The 6,807-nt window shown below is 32.2% G+C and overlaps 1 non-coding gene across 1 annotated transcript; it reads left to right on the top strand.

Moving 5' to 3' along the window:
* Positions 1-405: 405 nt before the first annotated feature.
* Positions 406-512, top strand: LOC138804153 (U6 spliceosomal RNA). Its single transcript, XR_011365184.1, has one exon. It is a non-coding gene; the product is annotated as a U6 spliceosomal RNA (small nuclear RNA).
* The last annotated feature ends 6,295 nt before the right edge of the window (positions 513-6,807 follow it).

The following is a 6,807-nucleotide window of genomic DNA, read 5'->3' as shown; positions in this document are numbered from 1 at the left end:
TATCTGCTTCCATAAATCTTAAATACTTTATAGAAAAGTTTTATACTTGCCAAACAATCCTAATTTTGGCATATATAAGCCAAATCCCAAAATTAAACATATGTAAAACATTAAAACTTTTAACAAACCTTAACACTTGCTAGAGTGTTCATTATGACAGGTGCCTTTTATAGAATAATTGAATTCCTCCTCCTACACATTTCTTGAACAACAAATATCTGGAATTATTTTGTTTTGACATGTCAGTCTTGATTTTATTCTTAAATGTGTGCTTATGTAAGAAATACATGGTTCTAAAATTTCACAATTCTTTTGGACTTACTAGTTTTGAACTTACTAGTTTAATAAAAACTTACTAGTTTAATAAAATCAATAAAACTATACTTTATATATAAAAAATATTCTTTGCTCAATTCAGCATCACATACATTAACATTGGAACAATACAGAGAAGATTAGCATAGCCCCTGTGCAAGGATGACATGCAAATTCGTGGAGCATTCCATATTTTTACAAAAACAGATGCTGGAAGGGATGTGGCCCCAAGGGAACCGTACTGCATTCTTGGTGGGAGTGTAAACTTGTTCAATTACTTTGGAAAGCAGTATGGAGGTTCCTCAAAAGACTCTACATAAAGCTCCACTATGACACAGCAATCCCACTTTTGGGGATTTACCCAAATGATCACAAACAAAACCATACTAAAACTACCAGCACAACTATGGTTATTGCAGCATTATTTACGATAGCTAAGATATGGAACTAACCCAGATGCCCCTATTAGATGAATGGATCAAGAAAATGTGGTATATATACACAATGGAATTCTATGCCTCTATCAGAAAGAATGACATCTCCCAATTTGTTAGGAAATAGAAAGATTTGGAAAAAAAATTTATTGAGTGAAGTAAGCCAAGTCCAAAAAAACATAAGTCCCATGGTTTCCCTTATTTTCAATAACGAATATATGTCTGGGATAAGCAGAAAAGCTCAAACGATGTGTGCATAATACCAGACAAGATGATGTTAAGGGAATTGAACCCCAAGATAGGGACACAAGTGGTTTTATGTTTCTTGCTATTGTTTCTAACTTACTTATAATGTACGATGTCATTTATTTTTGTTTCTTTGTATGTTCCTCCCCCACGCTATAACCCCTGTTTTCTCTGTATTTGAAGTTGGTGCACCTACATCTTGTAGGAAATTTGGGGAGAGGAAGGGAAAAATGCTCAAATAGGGATGCAATTTAACCAATTGTAACCATGAGATGCACAAGACACTATGTTGAAAAATGAACTTTACAATTTAGGCGGGGGGATAGAAAATGGGGCGGGGAGTGTATTTGTGGAGGTGGGAGGGAAAGGATAGTAGGGGAAATATAAAGGAGGAGGTAACAATGCTTGTTAGAAAATGTACTAATTTCCTTCCTCATGTAAATGTGACCCCTCTGCACAGTATTATTAAAATAAAAAACATATAAAAATGTTCTGAGATGGAAGAGTTCATTTCCTCTATTTTACCCATATATTATCGTTAACAAAGAAATTAATGCAGAACACTGATATGAAGGTAATTTGAATATGTCTGTGTGTGTGTGTGTGTGTGTATGTGTGTGTGTGATCTCAGCAGCGCACCAGCAAACATGCGTGAGAATGCAAACAAAACCAAAGCATGTGTGTTGGAGTGCTCAGAGTTAAAATCAGGGCTTCAAGGTCTTGTTAGGGCTTTCCTATCTAGCTTGGTGAGCTACTATATGAGCTACATCTCCATTCCTGGCTTTTTGCTAGTTCATTAAAAATTTTGAAAAATAATTTCATGAAGTTGTTTTTTTTTTGTTTTTGTTTTTGTTTTTTGGCCCTGATTGGCTCCAGAATGTTATCCACAGATCTCAGGCTCATGAGTAGATATCCTGAGTAGATAGGATTACAGGTGTGACCAGCCAGCACAAGCCTTTCAGAATAATTTTTAAAATAGAAGAAAATTCACTTCATGGGGGCCTGTTTTATTATCTCCTACTTTTAAAGCATTTTAGAGTGATTATATGTGAATTTATTTCGTTTTTGGATTCTTAAAAGACAGTAAGTGATGATATTTAAACGTTTTAGTACTTTTTAAAAAGGAAACTGGAACTGTGGGACAGAAAAAATTTGGCTCTCTTTGGACCTCAACTTATAAGCTCTGCTCTGTGCATGATAACCCAATATCACAAACATAGTCTGTGTTGAAGACAAAATGTGATAGAAAACAATCACCATAATAACATAGCAAGTATTGCTATGCTATTATTTCTTGGACAATATGAATATTGAATTGAGAGTGTAAGAGAATGGAGAGATTTTACCCACCTTTTTGATATTTCTGAAAGACTTTTGGAAACTTTGACTCATTTCCTTCCTCACTGTGTGTGTCTTTGGGACATGCACTTACTGTCTTTAATTACAATTTTTCCCAACAGTAAAATGGCAATAACATTAGCATTATAGCAAATGTTATCTTAAGAATTAAGAGAAATAAAACTTATGAAACACTTAACATAAACTTCTATGAATGAACTTTTAGTTTAGCCATGTCTTTTTAAAATACTAAACAGAATGTGATGAATAGTACAGAAACCATTACATGTAATGAGCAACCAGAAGTAATATCTATTGACCATACTCTGCTTCCAAGGAAGCCAGGTAGATAACTTCTCATGCTGTAAATCAAACTGGTTATCTTATGTCTTGATAGTGTAAAAATATCAGGGACAGAACGATGAAGGAATGTTGTAGACTGAGGTGAAATCCATATGAAAATGTGCAAAACTGAAAAATCATGAAAGTGTCTGAGCAGTATATTGTGTTTTACATCATTCAAGTTACAAAGATAAGGAAAACATAGAAAATGAATTCTCTTTTTGATGTGCTATCATAGGTCCTTAGAAGGATGAACACTTTCCTCATTCTTGTAGAGGAATCATCAGATGAGGGGAACTGTATATTTTTTTGTTTGCATCCTTACATTTATTCTTCACTTTCAAATCTGAACAACATGAGACAGAAAGAAACCAAGGGAAATTAGTCACACAGACTTTGGAAAGAAAAACCAAAGTAAAATAAATAAAATACATATAGCCTTGTAAAAGGTCTAACTAAATTGAGTTATATAGTCTCAAGCCTTAACAGAAAATGATTTAAGCAACATCATGTTATAAAAAATTGAAAAATATTAGGAGTTGCTTAATATTTTCCTTTCTACTACCTTGAACTAATTATTGATTTTGTATGGAGAGATTAAAGATGAGGTTAACAAGAAACTTGATTAAAAATGGACAAAAGTTCTGAATAGACATGTTTTCCAAAAAGCCCTGAAAATCGCGTGTGGGTTTACAAATTTGTATTTAATACAACTTCTATGCTGGCTTAATTCTTTGTAAAGAGAAGTCATTAGAGAAATGCAATTCAAAATTACTAAGATACTTACTACTTCATAACTATCATAACTCTTATCAAAAATATCCAAGGAACCAGGTAATTCCAAGCGATTAGGAGGTTGGGGTAAAAGGATTTGAGTCTAAGGCCAGTCTTGGGTACTTCATACTGTAAAAACTTGCCCTTTAAAAAAACTTAAAAGGTAATAATGTTGGATGGCGAGACTGTGGAGAAAAGGAAATTTTCTACACTCTTGGTCAAAATACAGGTTAGTGTTCTCGTTGTAGAAAGTAGTATGCAGTTTTCTAAAGATATCCAAAGTTGAAATATCATCTGACACACCAATCATGTGATTATTTCTCTATGGGTAACTTGTAAATACATCTGTAGTTCATTGTTATTCACGTTATTCACAACAACAACCAAGATATAGATCAAAGTTCAGTGTTCAACTACAGACTAATAAACCAAGTGTTGTACATGCACAAATATCTTTTTTCTGTTGATCCCAAAGTAAATTTTTTATTATTTTCCTGTTTCCATGTGATTAACCTCTAAATTAGAAATCCAGATATATGATTTAATTTAACCAAAACTATTTATTGAGTTTAAGGACCTTCTACTCTCTACATTCTTCACAGTAAGATCACCAAATAGGATGAGTCTGAAATACTCTCTTTTTGGCCTATGTTAATATTATTTACAATGTGTGTGAAATGTTTAAAAAGTAGTATTTATTTTAGCTTAATTGCTCTGAAGAAATAGTAAATGATATTATCAAAGCCTAAAAATGATTAGATTTAAAATTTAGAATTCAGGAAACGGCTTTGACCACGCTGCTTACTGGAGCCTTCACTACAATCTCATGAGACAATATATTGATGAAGCAAAAATCTGAGGTTAGATGTTTATGAATAAAAAAATATCATGTCATTCTGAATATGTAGAGCTATATATAAAACATAGAAAATTTAGCTTTTAAATACCTGAATATGCTAGTATATTTAATTTCAGTGTAAGTACTTGTTCTGAAAGGAGATAAAATTGCATTTATTTTGAAATGCAGTATGCATTTGAATAAAATACAATGTTTAAAATATCACTCATTCAAGAAAGAAGATGTACAGTTAGTTGTTTTTCATGCCAATTATGTTCGCTAAACTTACAACAAATACTACATTAGTAAACCTAATTCATTGCCTTGTAGGGAAATAAAAATTCAGTTTCCTAAAACTCAGGACTATAACTTTTTCTCAAACAATTGCTAAGTAACTGTTTTATATTTTTTGTCATGGAATCTTATTCAATACATTTATATCATTAATTTAAATAATTGGCCAGTAACAATATAAATTATGCACAAACAAAGTTTATCTAACAAAAGTATTTCTTTCATAAGACATATCATGTCTCTCGTAAAGAACATTAGAAAGTAGTGTGTCGTTTATTTATTTTTGTTTATTTTGTTAATGGTTATTACTTGTCAGAAGTGATAATTCCATAATATATTTAATGTATGTGATTATACTCCATTTCCTTCACATTACTCCTTCCTCCAAAGATCTTCTGTTTTTCACATAAAATTACATCTTTATAAATGTGCATATAAACAAATTTGGAAGATTTAAGCTAAACTGCAACTTAAATCAAGATGTACATTGGATTAACAGGATGAACCAAAAATTGAGTAGTTTTTATTAACTTCTGAATTGAGTTATCATTATTATTATGGTTAGGGTTAGGATTCCAGACAGAATTAGAATTGGGATTAGAGAAATAGAAAATTTAGGTTCAACACAGGATGACCCATTGCAACAAAGATACTCACAAGACACTATGTGGAAAATGAAGTTTACACCATGGGAAGGGAGGAGTAAGGGAAGAGTGGAGGGATGGGATAGTGGGTGAACAAGAAAGAAGGGGGTAACAATACTCAGCAAGAAATGTGCTCCTTACCTTACACATGTAACTAATCCCTCTTTAAAGCATCTTTACAACAAAATAATTTTTTGTTAAATAATGAAAATAAAACCTAACAGGAAATAGAAAAACAATTTAAAAATTTAGGTTCAAAATGCAAGTAAAATTTAGGACTACACGCTGAGCAAGAGTTACGATAAATGTGAAAAAAAGAGGTTTACATTAACATGATGGTTCTGTTATATTTAGGCTTAGGATTCGGCAATGTGTTCCAGTTAGAGCTGGGATTAGGATGAGAAAAAGATGTAAGATATTGTGTAAAACTGCCACACATTTTAAGAAGAATGAATGGCAAGAATCAATGAAAACCAATCTGTGTTACTTTAAACATTCAGATATAATTTGGTTTAAAGTGTGAGATACAGTTTTGTTCTGGTTAGGGTTAGGGAAGGATAAGTTTTAAGGTAAATTTTAGTTTTCCACTAAAAAGTAGAAGCCAAAAAATGTGCGATTGAATAGAATCTAGACAAATTTTTTTACATTAACCATTTGGTGTTAAATCAAACTGTGATTAGGATTAGGTTTCTGGTTATCCAGGGTTGAGGATAGAGTAAAGAAATGGGTTAAACTGGTGGCTCGCACCTATTATCCTAGCTACTCTTGAAGCTGATTTCTGAGGATCACAGTTGAAAGGTAGCCCCAGTAGCGGTGCTGTTGCTCAAGTGGTTAAGTGCACACCTTGAGCTACAGAACTCGATGATTGTGCCCAGACCCAGAGTTCAAGCCCCACGACTGACAAAAAGAAAAAAAAAAGAAATGTGTCAAATGTTAAGTAAAGTTGAACTCTTTTTAGGTTCTAGGAATTCAGGAAAAGTTGGGATAATGGAAGTACAATGTATTTCATAATATCAGGATTTGAGATCAATGGGTATAATGATTCCTGTTATAGAACAAGATACATTCCGTGTTAAGAGTCAGAAATTCTGTAGAGTTTACAGAAAACCTGCAACTTATTTCGAGAATGAGGGTCAAATTGAAGTTAAATTTTTATAAATGTCTAGTAAGTATTCGAATGAATGTGAACTAGAGTATTGCTATTAATATTAGAATCTTCTTACAATTAGGCTGATGGTTATACTCAATGTTCCAGTTAAGAAAGATTAAGTTTAGGGTTAGAAAATGACTAAGATATTGGAAAAAAATTGAAACCTATGTTTGGAAGGCTTATTTGAAACAAGTTAGGATGAGTGAAAACTAGTGTACTTGTGTTAGTGTTAGTATTGTCATATAATTTGGATTAAGATTGGGTCAGTATTTTCTTCTGATTATATTTCTGTTATGAATAAGAAAGTTTTTAGTATAAACTTAGGTTCTCACTAACAAGTAGAAGCAAATATGTGAGAATGAATATTAACTAGAGGTTTATCATTATGTTTATTCCTCAGTGACCATTCTTGTAATGATTAATGAGAGTTTT

This window comes from Dipodomys merriami, unplaced genomic scaffold, assembly GCF_024711535.1.
Source record: "Dipodomys merriami isolate MVZ:Mamm:240054 unplaced genomic scaffold, mDipMer1.0.p SCAF_359, whole genome shotgun sequence".
In the NCBI taxonomy this organism is placed as follows: domain Eukaryota; kingdom Metazoa; phylum Chordata; class Mammalia; order Rodentia; family Heteromyidae; genus Dipodomys; species Dipodomys merriami.
Note: the sequence above shows the minus strand (reverse complement) of the source record. Positions and strands in the feature narration are given on the sequence as shown.